Raw genomic sequence first — 18,483 nt, 5'->3', positions numbered from 1 at the left:
GTACCTCCGAGTCCTCCGTGGAAGAGCGAGGAGACGGGACCTCGGGGGGAATCGCAGGGAAGTCAGAGGGGAACACATTGAAACATTCAAGCTGACGTTCCCTGAGACGTCGGTCAAGTCGTACTGCTAGGGCCATAACCTGGTCTAGGGAGTCAGAAGAGGGGTAGCTAACCAGCAGATCCTTCAGGGCGTCAGATAATCCTAACCTAAACTGGCACCTTAGGGCCGGGTCGTTCCACCGAGAAGCTACGCACCACTTTCTAAAATCAGAACAGTATTCCTCAACAGGTCTCCTACCCTGACGTAAGGTCACCGACTCTCGGCTAAGGCAGTCCTGTCAGTCTCGTCGTAAATGAGTCCGAGGGCAGAGAAAAAACGATCAACGGAGGAAAGTTCAGGGGCGTCAGGAGCCAAGGAGAAGGCCCACTCTTGGGGCCCTTCCTGGAGTCGGGATATAATGATACCCACCCGCTGGTTCTCGGAACCTGAGGAGTGAGGTTTTAGGCGGAAATAAAGTCTGCAAAGGAGAGAAAAGTCTTACGGTCCCCTAAGAACCGGTCAGGTAACTTGAGGTCGGGTTCTAGAGGTGAGGTGAGGGGTACTACTAAGGCAGCGTCAGCCTGGTTGACCCTCTGAGCCAGGGCCTGGACCTGTAGGGAGAGGCCCTGCATCTGCTGGGTCAGGGTCTCAAGGGGGTCCATGATAGCGTCAGCGTAGGAGAAATGGTAGACTAGGTATGGGCTTGTTATTATGTAATGGCAAGAAGGAGGTGAAGGGAACAAGTGAGCCCTAATCTACCCACCGCCCTGTCCCTGCCTACTTGCAACGACCCGCCCTAGGCGACGGGGTACAACTTGGCGGCGGTCCCTACTCTGTCTAAGTGCAAGGGAGTACAAACAGGGAACACGCAAGGGAAGGGGCAGTAGGCCACGGAACGCCGCGAGGAAACGGAGCGGTGAATGAGCCAGTCAGGATCAGGATGTAGTGGAGTATACAAACGCAGAGCACGGAGCAGGAAGCAAGCCAGGGGCAAAGCGAAGCAGGATAAGCGGAACTGAAGCAAGGCAGAAGCACGGCAGAAGCAGGCTGGAGCAAGGCAGCAGTGGGGCCTGGAATCCAAGAAGAATAACAAGCACTGAGGAAGAGAACACGGCAGGTATAAATGAACAGGGGGCGGAGCTAACTCCGACTGACCAGGCCGCGATAGGCTCTCCCACTCCTGAGCCTGCCACCCTGGTTGGTGGGAGCCGGTGTCAGTCTAAGAGGTCTGGCTTCAGGTGTCGACTGATTAATCTCGGGAGTATACACAGACGTAGTACCTGGCAGATCCTTTACACTCTGTCAGGAAGGTCAAAAGCGGCCAAAGAGGGAAGGGGTTAAGGAAGAATGATGGCAGAAAGTCGATAATCGTAGGTATCAGTACTTCCGATTTAGTTTGCAGTAATATACAATTCACTCCTGTATTTCACTGAAGTCACGTTGGAGTATTCTATGTTGTTTGGTAAGAGTGTTGTTGTCAGATTGCTTTAAGAAAAGAATGATATCAGAAAGCTGAAATACATAGACTATGATGTATAGAGCTACGAGCAATGAAACTCCATAGTCCTTTGTCTGGTTTAGGTCCAAGTGGATTGAAGAAGTCGGCCATTGCAGAGTTTCAGGAGACTGTCTGTCATCAAATACTGTAGAATCTAATGCTATTATTCTTGACCTCTTGTAGGGGAGCAAAGAACAGTACCTGTTGCAGCTGTTTCATGTGAGGTGGGCTTACATGAAGCAACCTCCTTCTTCTCACCTGGGGGTCTTCTGTGCGGTATATTATCCTCAGACCCACTTATCTTTTCCTCCAGGTCAAGGAATTTTCCGTCTAACAGAGGATCAAGTTACAACTGCTCGCAGGTCTCCAGTAATAATTGGTTTCTCTCACGGGTGATGAGTGGGTCTAAATAATATGTGCAGATTTCTTCACATAGGAAGAATCGATCCAGGTATCTCTTCTTTCACACCTCACGGCAGTAAGGATGGTCAGCAGCAGTACCTTGAAGAGACTTCTCCAAAGCACTGTAAATAAACCAGAATGTAAAACTAATTGATCATTATAAAGTTTCACAGATTAACGGAATAAGTCTCTTCAGTACATTTATGTTGAGCCTCCTGCACCTGAGTCTTAACTCTCTCAGGCTGGGTTTACACTGTGCGTTTTTGCCATGAATTTTTTTTGTTTTGGTAGATAAACTAACGTGGAAGTTCATCAAACCAAACAAAAAAAGAATGCTAAAAACGCAACAAAAACGCACATTGTAAACCAAGCCTAAAACTGCTTCTGAAGCCTTATCACATATTGGACAAGGGTGTCATGTGACAAATATAGTTCTGAGTCTGTAGGTGTTATGGGCAACCTGGGTAATTTTCGAACAAAATTTCATAAGGAGTTAGTACATGGTCGGTGGGGGTCCCAGTAGTGGGGCCCTTAGCGATCATATATTTATCACCTATCCAGTGGATAGGTGATAAATGTTCTTAGTGGGAAAACCCTTTAGCCAAAAGGGGTTTTCCAGTCCTAAGAAATTGTAGGAATTTCTTGACATAAATTTCTTGGTTTTGTATAACGGTCATTTAAGCACGACCATCTTTCTGAAAGCAACAGCGGTGAATTCTTTATTGCACGCATCATCGTTTTATACTCCTCATATTGTGCGTTCCATCCCGACAGGCCAATTCTTGAGGGCTAAATGAGTGATTTAATTCTCATCAGAATTTTAAAGAACAGACCTCAAATCTGAAACAGAGATTAAGACAACGTGGCTACAGAAATATAGATGCTGAAAAAGGATGCCAAAGAGCAAGGAGTACTAATCGGGACATTCTGTTGAGACAAAAGGTACGTAGATCAAAGGAAATCTGGTCAGATTTGTAACCAACTCTAAGGGTATGGTCACACGGCCTATTTACGGACGTAAATCGGGCGTTTTTGCCCCGAATTACGTCTGAAAATAGCGCCTCAATAGCGCTGACAAACATCTGCCCATTGAAAGCAATGGGCAGACGTTTGTCTGTTCACACGAGGCGTATATTTACGCGCCGCTGTCAAATGACGGCGCGTAAATAGACGCCCGCGTAGAAGAAGTGACCTGTCACTTCTTTGGCCGTAATTGGAGCCGTTATTCATTGACTCCAATGAATAGCAGCGCTAATTACGGCCGTAATGGACGCGGCGTTCAAGCGCCTGCACATGCCGGTACGGCTGAAATTACGGGGATGTTTTCAGGCTGAAACATCCCCGTAATTTCAGCCGTTACGGACCCCCGCCGTGTGAACATACCCTAACACACAATGGCAGAATGATCCCGATCTTAGGGGTGTTCTTCCACACCGACCATTGATGGTGGCTAAAAGAAGCAGAACACTAAAGGACATGTTAGTAAGAAGCCATTATGTACCTCCCTGTGTGTCATCGGGCCCTAAGTGGGGCTCATTCCCATGTGGCCACTGCTCTATCTGTAGCATGATTGTTAGGACAGACACATTTTGTGATTCATCAGGATGTGATGAACACAAAATTGTGCACGTCATTAATTGCAGTACCACGGGGGTCATATATCGCGCTACATGCACTTGTGGTTTGATATACGTGGGTATGACCACACGAGATCTGAGGGTACGCACACAGGAACATGCCAAGGATATGAGGGCAGCAGTGAAATTGGACCCTCAGAAACTCATCAAATTTAAACCAATACCTAAGCACTTTAGGGAGAAACACAAGGGCAGATGTCAGGATTTAAAAGTTCCTGAAATTGCTAAACTTTCTTTGGGCTCCCGAGGAGGGAATCTAGCCAAACTTCATGAGCAAATTGAATGTCGTTGGATCATAAAGTTACGCACCCAAGCTCCTTTGGGCCTGAATGAGAAGGTATCATTTGTGCCTTTCTTATAGTATGGCTTTGCACAGGTTGTGAACAATATTGCCAGTGATATCCCCCTTTGCAGTATTTTGGGGATTCTTCCATTTTTATATTAAATGTTAGGGCTTCTACTCTTCTACTGGGGATTGTTGTTTGGTTTGGTTTGATGGGTTGTATATTTTGATTTTATTCTTTATCTTTTGTGAGTAACTGTATACTCCTTTTCTGGGTATAACGCCCGTTTATCGGCTGATTGTAACGTTTATGCAGCCGAAAATATTACCGTTGTTGGCAGCACATCTCCCTGTTAATTTTTTTTTTTTTACATAGACCAAAAGAATATTAAAACTAAAAACATTTTCGCTCAAAAGCAGTGGATTTTTTTTTTTTAACATATCTGGAATCGCGACACCTGTAAAAGTCCAAACTGTTACAATATAAAATGAAAGCCCAAAATCGCTGTGTTTTTTAGTCACCTCGTATCCCACAAAAGAATTTAATAAAAAGTGGTCAAAAAGTCTTATGTACCCCAAAATGGTACAAATTAAAACTACAGCTCGGCCTGCAGAAAATAAGCCCTCATATAGACGGAAAAATCAAAAAGTTATGTCTCAGAATATGGCAACACAAAACAAATTTTATTTTTAATAATGAATTTTCTCCTTGTAAGGGCTTGTCCACACGTAACGAAAATGGCTGCGTATTTTCCATTCGGAATTGCGAACGGATAATACGCAGCAGAATACAGTAGCAGCAAAGTGGGTGTGAATGAGCGAATGTTATCCACACGCTGCATAAAATGTCAGTCCTGAAATTCACCGGCTGTATGTAAATTCCTGCTGCGGAAAGTGGACTGAATTCCTGCGTTTTTCAGAGGAAATGTCACCATCTCACAGACTTGGAAAAAAAACGCAGCAAAATCCGGAATATTTTCTACAGTAAATGCAGGAAATGTTTTTCCATAGCAGATTGTCTGCTAGTCCAAGTGCAAATTTCTGCAGCAATTCCGTGGCTTTTGGAAGGTGGGGAGGAAAAAATGTGAATAAAAATAATGACAGCGATGGGAAGGGGTTAATAATGTGCTTTGGGTTTGTGTCTGACTAAACACATAGACGTCATTCTTGCCTACTCTCCAGGATTGTCCAGTAGTCTACAAGAAATCTCCCGGCAGAGCAGGGACGTCTCCTGAAAGTCTCCTGACGGCTGAGAACAGGGGCTCTTGCTGCATATTTATTTCTATGGCCGCATGGTAGCTGTGTAAACATGTATCATTGAGCTCCTGCTTGTGGCTGCACGCAGGGAAGCACTCTACTGGCACTGTTTATGGGGCACTCTACTGGCACTGTTTATGGGGCACTCTACTGGCACTGTTTATGGGGCACTCTACTGGCACTGTTTATGGGGCACTCTACTGGCACTGTTTATGGGGCACCATACTGCCACTGTTTATGGGGCACTCTACTGGCACTGTTTATGGGGCACTCTACTGGCACTGTTTATGGGGCACTCTACTGGCACTGTTTATGGGGCACTCTACTGGCACTGTTTATGGGGCACTCTGCTGGTATTGGTAATGGAGCCATTTTGGCTGGTGTGGGGGAGTGGATGCAGCTTAGGACTCCTAGAAAACGATTATTTACCCTCACAAACTGAAATGATTGATTCCATATCAAGCCTTGGCTCTTATTTAGACTGGTACAAATCCTAGGATTTATTGACAGAGCTATGACAATCATGATGGATCCGTTGTGTAAAAGATCCCATTGACTTCTAATGGGTCAGTGAGGTTTCGGGCTCTAATGGTGTTGTGAACAGAGCCTAACCTGTGTAGAGTTTTGATGAATCATGAGCTGGGAAGACTTCCATTTACACCTCTTACAGCAAGTACTAAAGCCTCTAACATGTATTGTATATCTGACAAGTTTCAATTCTGTATTTCACCCTCTGTCGCCGTGCGGTGTTTTAATGAGACACCATATCCTCCCTATGGCGTGTGGTGGAGCATGACACATTTTCTTTTCTTCTTACGGAATGTGTAAAATTAGAGGAACAGTGTAGGCCCATAATGCAATACAGATCCGTGTCTGTCTCTGTGTGTGTGTGTGTGTGTGTCTGTTTGTGTGTGTGTATGTATGTCTGTTTGTGTGTGTGTGTATGCATGTATGTATGTGTGTGTGTGTGTGTGTGTGTGTGTGTGTGTCTGTGTGCCTGTGTGTGTCTGTGTGTATGTGTGTGTGTGTCTGTGTGTCTGTGTGTGTGTCTGTGTGTATGTATGTGTGTGTTTGTGTGTGTGTGTATGTGTGTGTGTGTGTCTGTGTGTGTGTGTGTGTGTGTGTGTGTGTGTGTGTGTGTGTGTGTGTGTGTCTGTGTGTGTGTGTGTGTGTGTGTGTGTGTGTGTGTGTGTCTGTGTGTTGCCCGATTTGGAAGTTTATGACAAAAAAAGCCACAACACCTAGCCATGAGAACCCAGGTTTAATGGGATGGGAATAACAACATTCACAAGTCTTGTACATCTTTCCGCTGTGGTAATTCTTGCCCCGGGGGAACCTCCTACTCTTACTGGAATCATTGAAGCAGAGGCCGGCGGTTATGTGAGGTGGACGTGTACAATATAAGGCACCGCTGTCACAATCATTATCCTGTGTCGCCCTAGAAGGACATTATTTCACTTTATATATTCAGATGTCATTGTCGTATTTCAGTCTTGATTTTCTCCAAGCCTCCATGTGATTTTCCTCTTTGCCAGGACTAAGGCCCTGTTCACACGGCAGAATTTTCACGAGGATTCAGACGCATTTTCTGTGTCTGAATCGGCGTGAAAAACACTTGAAAAAAGTGCACCATTGTCTATAAGAAACCACCCATTTATACAGGACAGAATATTAACCCCTTAGTGACCACTAATACGCCTTTTCACGTGAGTCACTAATGGGCTTTAGGCTAGGCTGACGCCTTTTCACGTCAGCTTAGTCTAAGTCCTGCACGGGTCTCCCGTGCAGGCAGGAGCCGGGGCTCTGCTGTCTGATGACAGCTGAGCTCCTGCTCCAACGCCCGCGATCGAAGTTTACTTCGATCGCGGCCGTTTAACCCGTTAAATGCCGCCGTCAATAGCGACCGCAGCATTTAACTTTGTTTACAGAGGGAGTGCGCTCCCTCTGTCACCCATTGGCGGCCCGCGAATGAAATCGCGGGTCTCCGATGGGGTGTCATGGCAGCCGGGGGCCTGATAAAAGCCCCCAGGTCTGCCCTGGACATATTCCTGTTTGGACGCGCCGGAGGCACGTCCTAACAGATTGCCTGTCAGATTTACACTGACAGGCAATAATGCTCTGGTATACGAAGTATACCAGAGCATTATAGCAGCGATCGGAATATCGCACAGTAAAGTCCCCTAGTGGGACTAATAAAATAAGTCATCAAAGTGAAATAAAGATTATTAATAAAGTACAGTAAAAAAATAAATAAAACCATTTTTTTCCATAAAAAGTGGTTTTATTTAGTAAAAGTGTAAAAAAAAAAAAAGAGTACACATATGTGGTATCGCCGCGACCGTAATGACTCCATTAATAAAGTTAATATGTAATTTAAACCGCAAAGTGAACACTGTAAAAAAAAAACGCAAAAAACCATGGCGAAATTGCAATTTTTTTCCATTGCCCCCCAAAAAAGTCATAATAAAAATGAATCAATAAGTCCCATGTACCCCAAAACAGTACCAATCAAAACTACGTCTCGTCCCGCAGAAAACAAGCCCAAAAAATCACTACATTGATGGAAAAATAAAAAAATTACGGCTCTTGGAAAGCGACGATGCAAAGGCAAATAATTTTAGTTCAAAAGTGTTTTTATTGTGCAAAAGTCGTAAAACATAAAAAAACCTCTACACATGTGGTATCGCCGTAATCGTACCGACCCATAGAATAAAAGTAACATGTTAATTACATCGCACAGTGAACGGCGTCAATTTAAAAACACATAGAACAATGGCGGAATTTCAGTTTTTTTTTATAATCCCCCCCAAAAAGGTTAATAAAAGTTAATATAAAAATTATATGTACCCAAAAATGGTGCCATTAAAAAGCACAACTAATCCCGCAAAAAACAAGTCCTCATACAGCTATGTAGACGAAAAAATAAGAACGTTATAGCTCTTTGAATGCGACTATAGAAAAACGAATAAAATAACTTGGTCATTAGGGCCTAAAATAGGCTGGTCACTAAGGGGTTAAGCGGGTGAAATTGGACACCGCCTCGCTGAAAAAAAGTGACATGTCACGCGTTTTCCGTCGCATGTTCCACATCAGGTAATCGTAGACAGATTAGCCCCATTAAATGGTTCTAATCTGTGTCCAGAAACGCCTCCGTTTTTACTACAAAACAACGACCGAAATCTGAGGGTCGGCCGTGGTTTTCTACCGCGGTTTCTCGACCAATTCCACGTCTGGTTTTTCCACAAGAAAAATCTGTCATATGAACACAGCCTAATGGCATGCGCAATATTTCCCCCCACCCAGAGGGATCCGGCTACAAGGAAGGCAGAATCGGCTTGTAAGAAAGTAGAATGTCATCGTCACATTTGCATCTTTAGTGTAAATATTGTAATGTCCGTCATCTACTAAGCATGTCTATACATTACATATAGATACTTCTTTCTGTTACCTGTCTTGTGTACAGATTATACATCACGCTGCATGGATGGCGGACAGACTGTCAAACACATCAACTGTCCTTGTTGCCCATAGCAACCAATCACAGTGCAGCTTTTTTTCAGAGCAGCTTTGAAATGAAAGCTGAGCTCCGATTGGTTGCGCCAGTCTTTCCTGTTGGACCTTTTTAACCCTTTCACTACCAGGGTTTTTTAGGCATTTTGCCTCTTACTTTTGTCATGTACAAATAAAACCTATATTACTAAGTACAAAAAAATCATACTAAACCCCCCATACTTATATATTTTCTGAAAGTAGATTCCTGGTACATTGTCCATTTGCCACTCCACATAAAATTGCATGACGGTCCTTGTGTGTATAAAGTGTCATTTTTAATTAAAAAAAATGCATACAAATTTATACTTTATGTCAACAGTGTAAACTAAAGCAGAAAATTTTATGCTCCAGGCATCCTAAAAAAAAAAGTTCAATATGTGCAGCGTTCATACATACATACATAATACATACATACATATATCATACATACATACACACATATATACATACATACATACATACATACACACATACATACATACACACATACATATATACATACATACATATATATCATACATACACACATACATACATACATACATACATACACACATATATATATATCGTACATACATACATTCATACATACATACACATATATATCATACATACACACATATATATATATATATATCATAAATAGATACATACATACATACACACATATATATATCGTACATACATACATTCATACATACACACATATATATCATACATACACACACACACACACACACACATATATATATATATATATATATATATATATTTATATATATATATATATATATCATACATACATACATACATACATACATACATACATACATACAGGGGCATAACTAGGAAAGACTGGGCCCCATAGCAAACTTTTGACTGTGGCCCCCCCTCCCCTGGGTGTCACACAACCCCCCCCCCTTGTAGATAGTGCCTTTTTTACAGCCCCCCCTGTAGATAACGCCATACAGCCCCCCTGTAGATAACGCCATACAGCCCCCCTGTAGATAATGCCATACAACACCCCTGTAGGTAGCGCCATACAGCCCCCTTTGTAGATATCTACAGAGGGGGCTGTATGGCGTTATCTACAGAGGGGGTTGTATGGCGTTATCTACAGGGGGTACTGTATGGCGTTATCTACAGGGGGGACTGTATGGCGTTATCTACAGGGGGGCTGTATGGCGTTATCTACAGGGGGGGCTGTATGGCGTTATCCACAGGGGGGCTGTATGGCGTTATCTACAGGGGGAACTGTATAGCGTTATCTACAGGGGGCTGTATGGCGTTATCTACAGGGGGGACTGTATGGCATTATCTACAAAGGGGGCTGTATGGCGTTATCTACAGGGGGGACTTTATGGCGTTATCTACAGAGGGGGCTATATGGCGCGAACGCCATACAGCCCCCACTGTAGATAACGCCATACAGCCCCCCTTGTAGGAAACGCCATACAGCCCCCCTGTAGGGAACTCCATACAGCCCCCCCTGTAGGGAACGCCATACAGCCCCCGCCTGTAGGGAACGCCATACAGCCCCCCCTGTAGGGAACGCCATACAGCCCCCCCTGTAGGGAACGCCATACAGCTCCCCCTGTAGGGAACGCCATACAGCCCCCCCTGTAGGGAACGCCATACAGCCCCCCCCTGCAGGGGCCGCCATACAGTCCCCCCCTGCAGGGGACGCCATACAGTCCCCCCTGTAGGAAACGGCATACAGCCCCCCCTGTAGGGAACGCCATACAGCATCCCCAGCCCCCCCAAAAAATGCGACCTACAGTGTGTCCTACAAATAACATGCATCCCCTATCCACAGGACAGGGGATACATGTGTGATCGCTGGCAGCGATAAGGAGAACGGGGGACCGAAAGTCCCCCGAAGTTCTCCATGACTAACCTCGGACTTCCGGCGTCTGCGCAGCTCAATAAAAATGAAAGGAGCGCTGGTCACGGATGCGCACAAGCGCGACCGGCACTCCATTCATTTCTACGGAGCTGCCGACACAGACACCGGAAGTCCGAGGTTTTTGATGGAGAACTTCAGGGGACTTTCAGTTCCCCGTTCTCCCTATCAATGCCAGCGATCACACATGTATCCCCTATCCTGTGGAGAGGGGATACATGTCTTTTGTTTAACTCTGCCGTAGTCTTCAGTGGGGTCCCGCTGTAGCAGCCATAGCGGCTGCTAGGGGAGCCTCCGGCCATGGTGGGGGCCAGTGCCGGTGGGCGACACGGGCCCCCTCATGCCCCTCATACATATATATCATACATACATACATACCACTTGTGCCTGTGTCTACATGTACATATATTATTTATCTCCATAAAATTACAAATTGAAAACACCAAAAATGTGGTTTTAAGCAGGAAATGTACAAAAAAAGTAACAATCTATAAAAAGCAGGGATTACACACCTAGAAAAATTAGGCGTCCACAAAGCTCCTATTTTCCTGGAAGCAGACAACCTGACGATTGCAGTTGTCTTGACGTGGTCCTGTCGGCCGTGTTCACCTTCACTATCACACCTTAGGGTATGTTCACACGAGGGCGTCTGTAACGGCTGAAATTACGGGGATGTTTCAGCCTGAAAACATCCCCGTAATTTCAGCCGTAACGGCATGTGCAGGCGCTTGAGTGCCACGTCCATTACGGACGTAATTGGCGCTGCTATTCATTGAAGTCAATGAATAACGGCTCCAAATACGGTCAAAGAAGTGACAGGTCACTTCTTTGACACGGGCGTCTATTTACGCGCCGTCATTTGACAGCGGCGCGTAAATTACGCCTCGTGTGAACAGACAAACGTCTGCCCATTGCTTTCAATGGGCAGATGTTTGTCAGCACTATCGAGGCGCTATTTTCGGACGTAATTCGGGGCAAAAACGCCCGAATTACGTCCGTAATTAGTGCGTGTGAACATACCCTCAGATATAGGATAGAGGAATTTATTTTTAAAAACAAATGCATTAAAATTCACATTTGTGCCTAAAACTCACATACAATCAGCGATTTTGAGAAAATATCATTTACAATGAATAGATCAAGGTGATAAAAGCTTATATATATATATATATATATATATATATATATATATATATATATATACCACATACATCTACAGCCACAAAAGTGTGCGCTCTCAAAACACTGAAACAGAAGCCCTACAATATTTGGCCATCATCCATGTATTTGAAAAAAAAAAATACTCCACACAACAAGCAACTTTTACTGTATGCAACCAAAATCACACATAGCACATAGCATAATACGTGTATAAAAATACAACTTAGCTCTTATTCACACCAGCGTATTCCACATCCGTGTTAGGCCTTATTCACACGAACGTGTGCATCTTGCAGTTCCGTGTGTCATCAGTGAATGGTGCGTGGCTGCGTGATTTCCACGCATATGCCATCCTTATGACACGCGGTTTTGATGTTTAGAAAAAGAAATGAAGGATGTGCTTTTATTTTTTCCTTCACTTATTTATCTACTGTTGCGCGAGTCACGCGCGACACACGGAAGTGCTTCCATGTGCTGCGCGTGATTTTCACGCACCCACTGACTTCAATGGGTGAGTGTTGCGCGAAAAACGGCCAAGTATAGGACATGTCGTGAGTTTTACGCAGCGGACACACGCTGCGTGAAAATCACGGACTGTCTGAACGGCCCCATTGACTAACATAGGTCCGTGCGACGTATCATGGACGTTAAACGCGTTTGTGTGAATAAGGCCTTACGTGTGTTAAAACAACGGACATCACACGGACCTATGCAATTCAATGGGGCCATTCAGAATCAATACTAGGAGTAAGAAAGACAAAGTATTAGGACAAATCCCAATCAATGGAAACATTTTCATGTAGAACAGAGACCAGTCCCCAACAGTGTATTTTATAGCTTTAGGTGTATTATATATTATCTCATTTTTTCTGCAATGTGTCTCTTATCAGTGAGTTATTATAATGAGCTTTATTCTTATTATATCACAATAGTAACTATTATGGGGTTTCTGAGGGGTTCATACAATTATTCACACAGAGACACTTTATTAGGAGTCCTGCCACCCCCCCCTACAATGCTGCAGATAAACATTGCGGACGTCAGAGTGACAGGCGGCATGGATAGGTCCGCTCCCGGCCGCCCGCTTTTATTACTTGTAGTAATGATAACAGTAAGGTAAGCAGTGTCTCCCATGACTGCTAGCAAAGTTTGGGGTACATGTCTGGGATACATGGCACAAGTGCCCAGCGCTGAGACACCAAGTAGTAGAGATGACTCCTGAATCCTGTACCTTTCCTTCACCACGACATTACAATATACAATATTATATAGTACAAGTCCTCAGCAGTTACATGACATGGAATCAGTGGCTATTACAAGATGTTTGCCCATTTGGCCTAGGTATTTAACCGGTCAGGGGGCTTCTCCCATATGACTTTCTAACATAAATCAGGGGCGGACGTACTATATGTGAGAACTGTGCAGTTACATTGGGGCCCAGCAGGTCAGGGTGCCCTCTGCCACCCCGAAAGTAACTAGTAGCGTCCTACTGTCTATTAGATTGCATATAAGGGTTTGGGCTAATGAATTTCTTGTAGGCAATAATGTGTGGCAAGTGCTCTTGGCAGGGTGACCGTGCCTTATATCCCCCAACACTGCTCCACCCCTAATCCCCAATTAACTTTACTGTACCCCTAGTCCCCTCAACCAATTACCTTAAATCTATCTTCAGGCCAAAACCGTTCCCTATTGTTCCCTTACGTGTCCCCCCTAGACTACATGGCACCGCCAGTCATATGGCCATCTTCATACTATACAAAGAAACCCATTACCTACACGATCCCTATCCCTATATATAGTAACTAAAGATGGATATACCTCATATAGATGAAATATTACTTCAGAGAGTCCCCCTGGCAGCAGGCAGCCGATCCCAAGGTTTTCTGGAATGAAAAGTTAAAATTGTGATGTGAGCTTAGTATGGGTCATCATATCAACAAATATATGTTCAGCCAAATGACAACATTGGGGAATTTGTTCCCGCAGCCTCTCATGTGTCTCTATAGGAACATTCTGGATGACATCACATTATAGCATTTCTATAGGTTGTTATTTTCTATAATACTTACATATATACGGTGGATCTTCTAGCATGTCGGCTGTCACTGGTGCCACATATTCACATGTTTTATATGTCTGTAATATACATAATGGGTTTACTGCATATACATAAAATAACCCCATATCTATAATGTATAATAATATATTTACTGTCACACATGTCATTATCTATCACAGGGCGAGTCAGACATTGAACACATTTTGTAATGTAACGTAGACCCAGGGAACATAACTATAGGGGTGAAGAGGTTGTACAGGCCCTGGTGTCCATGACTGGCATAAGGGGGTCACAATCTGAACAAATCCCCAATGCCGCCATCACCTGGAGGAATCCTGATTTTACTTGTCACCCCCTTGACTGCCCTAGACCACCATACAATGAAAAAACAATTCCCCTTTACTGCCTTAGGCCTCATGCACACTTCCGTTTTTTTCTTCAGGATGCTATCCGTTTTTGTCACTGATAGCACCCTGAACCCATTCATTTCAATGGCCCCATGCACACTTCAGTTTTTTTGACGGTCCGTTGCTCCTTTCCGTTCCAAAGTAGAGCATGTCCTACTTTGGTCCGGGATTCCATGACTGTGAGGCCCATGCCAGTCAATGGGGCCGTCAAAAAAACTGAAGGCACACGGAAGGCATCCGTGTGCCGTCCGTGTGTGACGGAGCCGTTGCCTAGCAACCGCTGGGCGGGCAGAAAAACATGACAAAAATATTACACTAATCGGCAGCCACTTGTCTCTATCAATAACTGATAGAGAAAAGAGGCTGCTGATTAAAAATAAAATAAAAAGCCTTTCATACGTACCCGGTCGTTGTCTTGGTGACGAGTCCCTCTTCTTCCTGCAGTCCGACCTTCTTTTGTGACGCGGCAGCCTGTGATTGGCTGCCGAGGCCGCGGCAGCCTGTGATTGGCTGCCGAGGGCGCGGCAGCCTGTGATTGGCTGCCGAGGTGACATGGATTGAACGTCATCACTGGAGGCCGGACAGGAGGAATGTAAGTATGAATTTATTTATTTTTATTACATTATTTCCGCGCGCCGAGCATGGTACTGTCACCCTGGACAGTACCATGCTCGGCGCACGGAAACGGAAACACGGAGTGCACACGGGAGTGCACACTGAAACCACACGGCCGCTAAAACGGGTTCACGGACCCGTCAAAAGCGGCCGTGAAAAAGGTGTCGGAAGTGTGCATGAGGCCTTAAACCACCAGTGAATTTACACTGAACCCTTTCACAGCACTAGACCACCAGATAAATATAAAAAACTGTATAGAAACATGACCCTGTGGGATGGGGTGGGTGGGTGAGCCTACTTTACTTGTTGCCCAGGACCCCATCTTACATAAAGCCTGTTGTGTCTGTGGGAGTGCAGATTATATATGGTATATGATAGTTGGCAGGACCTGGTATAGATTTGGCACCAAGGCCCCGGAGCTTATAGTTATGTCTCTATATAAGCCTAAACTTAAGGGAAACTATAGAGAACTGTGGAGTTTCTGATTCTTCTCTCTTTTGTGGTGTCTCTGGATACATATAATGTGGATACATGTAATGAATATTCTGGGCATGCACCGGGTTACCTGACAATATATAAGTTTGGGTGGCAGCTTAGTCTGGATGCCATAGTTGACCACACCGGGTTTCCAGGCTCTTGGTCTCTGTTCCTAATATATTACAGGTTTGTAGCTTGTCAGTAATAAGCGGTCACTACATTTTGTGTAGGACATTTTTTTCTATTCTTCCATCTACCACCCCCAGCATTGAAGCGAGGAATATTAGGAAGAACAACCTTGTTTTCTGAGGGACAATGTGAGAAAACTGAAATTGGGCTCTTGGAGAAAATATCCATTATTGCTATAAACCATCCAGCCAGTAAATATGTGATATAACGTGTGTAGAGATAAAGAAATATTCGGCACTTACCTTGGACTCTCCTACTTTATATGCTGGGCATTAGTTGGGCGCTCTCCTCATTTTTGGAGCAGCCCTCCTACACCTGGACCCGAGACCATCACAGAGCTCTTCATTGGGCTGTTACTTTATTATTACTCCTGGAAATGTAAGAAGAAATTGACAACTGGGTGACGTTATTCTCTTTTCTCAATGGCCATGGTCTGATACAATACAATGAGTGCTGACAGGTTCATAATGTTTAGGGACACATCCTATAGACAAGAGATATTGTATCCCCCATATTCAAACATTCCCAGGCGGAATTATAGAGGAATGGAAAAATTCAGAGTGCTAAGAGGAGATGCTCCAGCATTATAATTTTATGGGAAATGCAATTATTTACTCGTCATAAGAACAGACAAGTCCAGAACATATGACCAGTATTATATACATAGAAGAGATAATCCATCATCCCTGGGATTGGAGGTTAATTGTAATAAAATATTATAATATAAGATTACACTTCATGGAAAATACAATTTGACAGTTATAGATTTAGACAGCAGTGGATTTGGTGTCACTATATAGCAGGTAATGGAGTTGGTCCTCTCCTCTTTGCGGCTGGGTGGTGACAACCTGTGCAGGACTCCGCTCTCCAGAGGAACTACATTGGCAGCAAGCAAAGCGGTGGAGAATTGTCCCAAAGGTCATGGGAAGGGAATGGAGAGTTAAACAAACATCACGCCCGGCTCTCCTCAGTAGCTACATTGGGCCCCATAATGGAGGGCCCAGTTTGATCTTTGCTATGAGGACCCCAGTCTTCTATGTCCGGCTCTATATCCAGGAGTAAGATTATGTGACTGTTTGGTGAACTTCTTGGTGTCAGTAGAATAAGAGTGTTCATGATAACTATGACTGCCGCCAAGTGTCAGGGATCTATCTGCCTATGTGACATGGAGGAATGGCTTCAGTCATACACAAAGGTGCCGTCTGTTTTCTGACCAGATAATTTGGGACGTGTGTGAGTAATATGCAGGAAAGGTAAATTACAGGAAAGAGAGATCAATACCTGAGCACTGTATTCAGGAGACTGTCCCGGCAGCAGCAGTTCTGGGACTAATCAAGGGATCTGTTCAGACAAGATCTAAGAAAAAGATACAAAACCTCTGATCACAGGATAGATACAAGAATAGTTGTCATGTTACCAGAGGTTACACTTATAAACTTATACATTACACGTATACACTATTTAACATTGACGTCTATAGGTGACAGATGACCAACATATGACATATATCAGAGGTGTCCGTCACCGCCATCCTGTAAGAAATGTGTACAGTATGTTAAAGGCGTTTTCCCATGAGCGACATATTTGACGTAACCACAGGATATGTAATAAACGTCAGATAAATGCGGGTCCCACCTGTACACCAATCTCTAGAATGGGGCCCCCTAAACCCTGTTCTAGCATTTTGTGCTCACACTGACTCCCGGCCACTTACAGATTACATGGTCGGGAGTTACGGAAACAGCGTAGCTCGCTGAACTACGCTGTTTCTCTAACTCCCATAGTAGTGAATGGCAGCTACGGAAGCAGCATAGCATGCGAGCTACGCTGTTTGGGTAACTACTATTCAGTTATATGGGGCTTTCCCCCTTCATAGTAGGAAATCAGCCGGAACACAAAAAGGTAGAACAGGGTTTAGGGGGCCCCGTTCCAGAGTTGGTTCTCTTTGAGCTGCAATACCGAGCACAGCCACTACCAAATGCATGGAGCTTTCCTGGTAAACAATGAAGAGGACATGTGGCTGACCAGGGTGGTGCGGCCCCTTTACTCAGCTGATATCACATGGGGGTAGTAGGAGTCAGATCTCCACCGATCTGATATTTACTATTAATAATAAAGTTATGGAAAATCCCTTTAAAAGGTAAATAAGACATTTTATACAAAGGACAGAACATACATATAAAATTATAGAGGATCTGACGTCTCTCCTGGCATGTCTGTCCTAGAAAATACTTGAGAATTCACATTTCCATTCACACATTACTGACTGCTGTAATTTTCAGGAAATAATAAATTGTAACTTTAATGGGGAACTAAATAACCTCGAAATCTGAATGTAAAATCCACATGTTCAGTTTTTACTTGTGTTCATACAAACATTTTACTGGAACTTGAAAAAAAACACAAAAAACAACCCTGTCAATTACAGGCAAAAAAATCCTTCTACAGTCAGATAGTTGTGGCGAGATGCTGGTTATAAATTGCTGCAGTAATGTCCAGTGTGAATCTGGTCTTATATCAGAATTCTAGAGCATAGATATTTCATGTATCCAGTAACATGTATAATTAATAACACGGATATTATAGCTGATAAATAATAAAATGCTGCATCTTACCTGTCAATCACAGTCAATCACAGTCCTGGTCCAGATGTTATTCCCAAAAATTGGAGAAAAAGGCCAAAAATCCTGATCTGTAGGAAACACACTGATCAAATATCAAGTGCAAAGTGAGTGGAATCCAGCTGCACATAGAGAACTTAGCGACTAGTACTGTCTATGACATCATCAGTGACATCATAAGTGGCTGCAGTATCGGTTACATCATCGGTTATCTCCTCCTGCCTGGATAGACTGTCTGTGTATACACTGGATATAGGCGTTATATGGGACTGCTGTTTTATAAGCATGGAAGATACATGCCCACTTGGTCAAAAGCTAAAAAAAAATGCCCAGTTGGGCATTTAGATTTATGCTAATAACTTTCTTAAATAGGTCATAACTTG

General features: G+C 43.9%; 1 long non-coding RNA gene across 2 annotated transcripts in view; it reads right to left on the bottom strand.

The window, feature by feature from the left end:
* Positions 1 to 1,420: 1,420 nt before the first annotated feature.
* Positions 1,421 to 18,483, bottom strand: part of LOC142724406 (uncharacterized) — a 180,581-nt gene continuing 163,518 nt past the window's right edge. For both annotated transcript variants that reach the window (XR_012876201.1, XR_012876202.1), the window contains exons 4-9: positions 18,095 to 18,171; positions 16,761 to 16,835; positions 15,722 to 15,849; positions 13,802 to 13,868; positions 13,551 to 13,615; positions 1,421 to 2,061 (exon numbers count right to left, since the gene is read on the bottom strand). This is a non-coding gene — a long non-coding RNA (uncharacterized LOC142724406). The remainder of the gene's footprint in view (positions 2,062 to 13,550; positions 13,616 to 13,801; positions 13,869 to 15,721; positions 15,850 to 16,760; positions 16,836 to 18,094; positions 18,172 to 18,483) is intronic.

This window comes from Rhinoderma darwinii, unplaced genomic scaffold (genome assembly GCF_050947455.1).
Source record: "Rhinoderma darwinii isolate aRhiDar2 unplaced genomic scaffold, aRhiDar2.hap1 Scaffold_58, whole genome shotgun sequence".
NCBI lineage: Eukaryota > Metazoa > Chordata > Amphibia > Anura > Rhinodermatidae > Rhinoderma > Rhinoderma darwinii.
The sequence above is the reverse complement of the archived record's forward strand: the minus strand, read 5'-3'. Positions and strand labels throughout refer to the sequence as shown.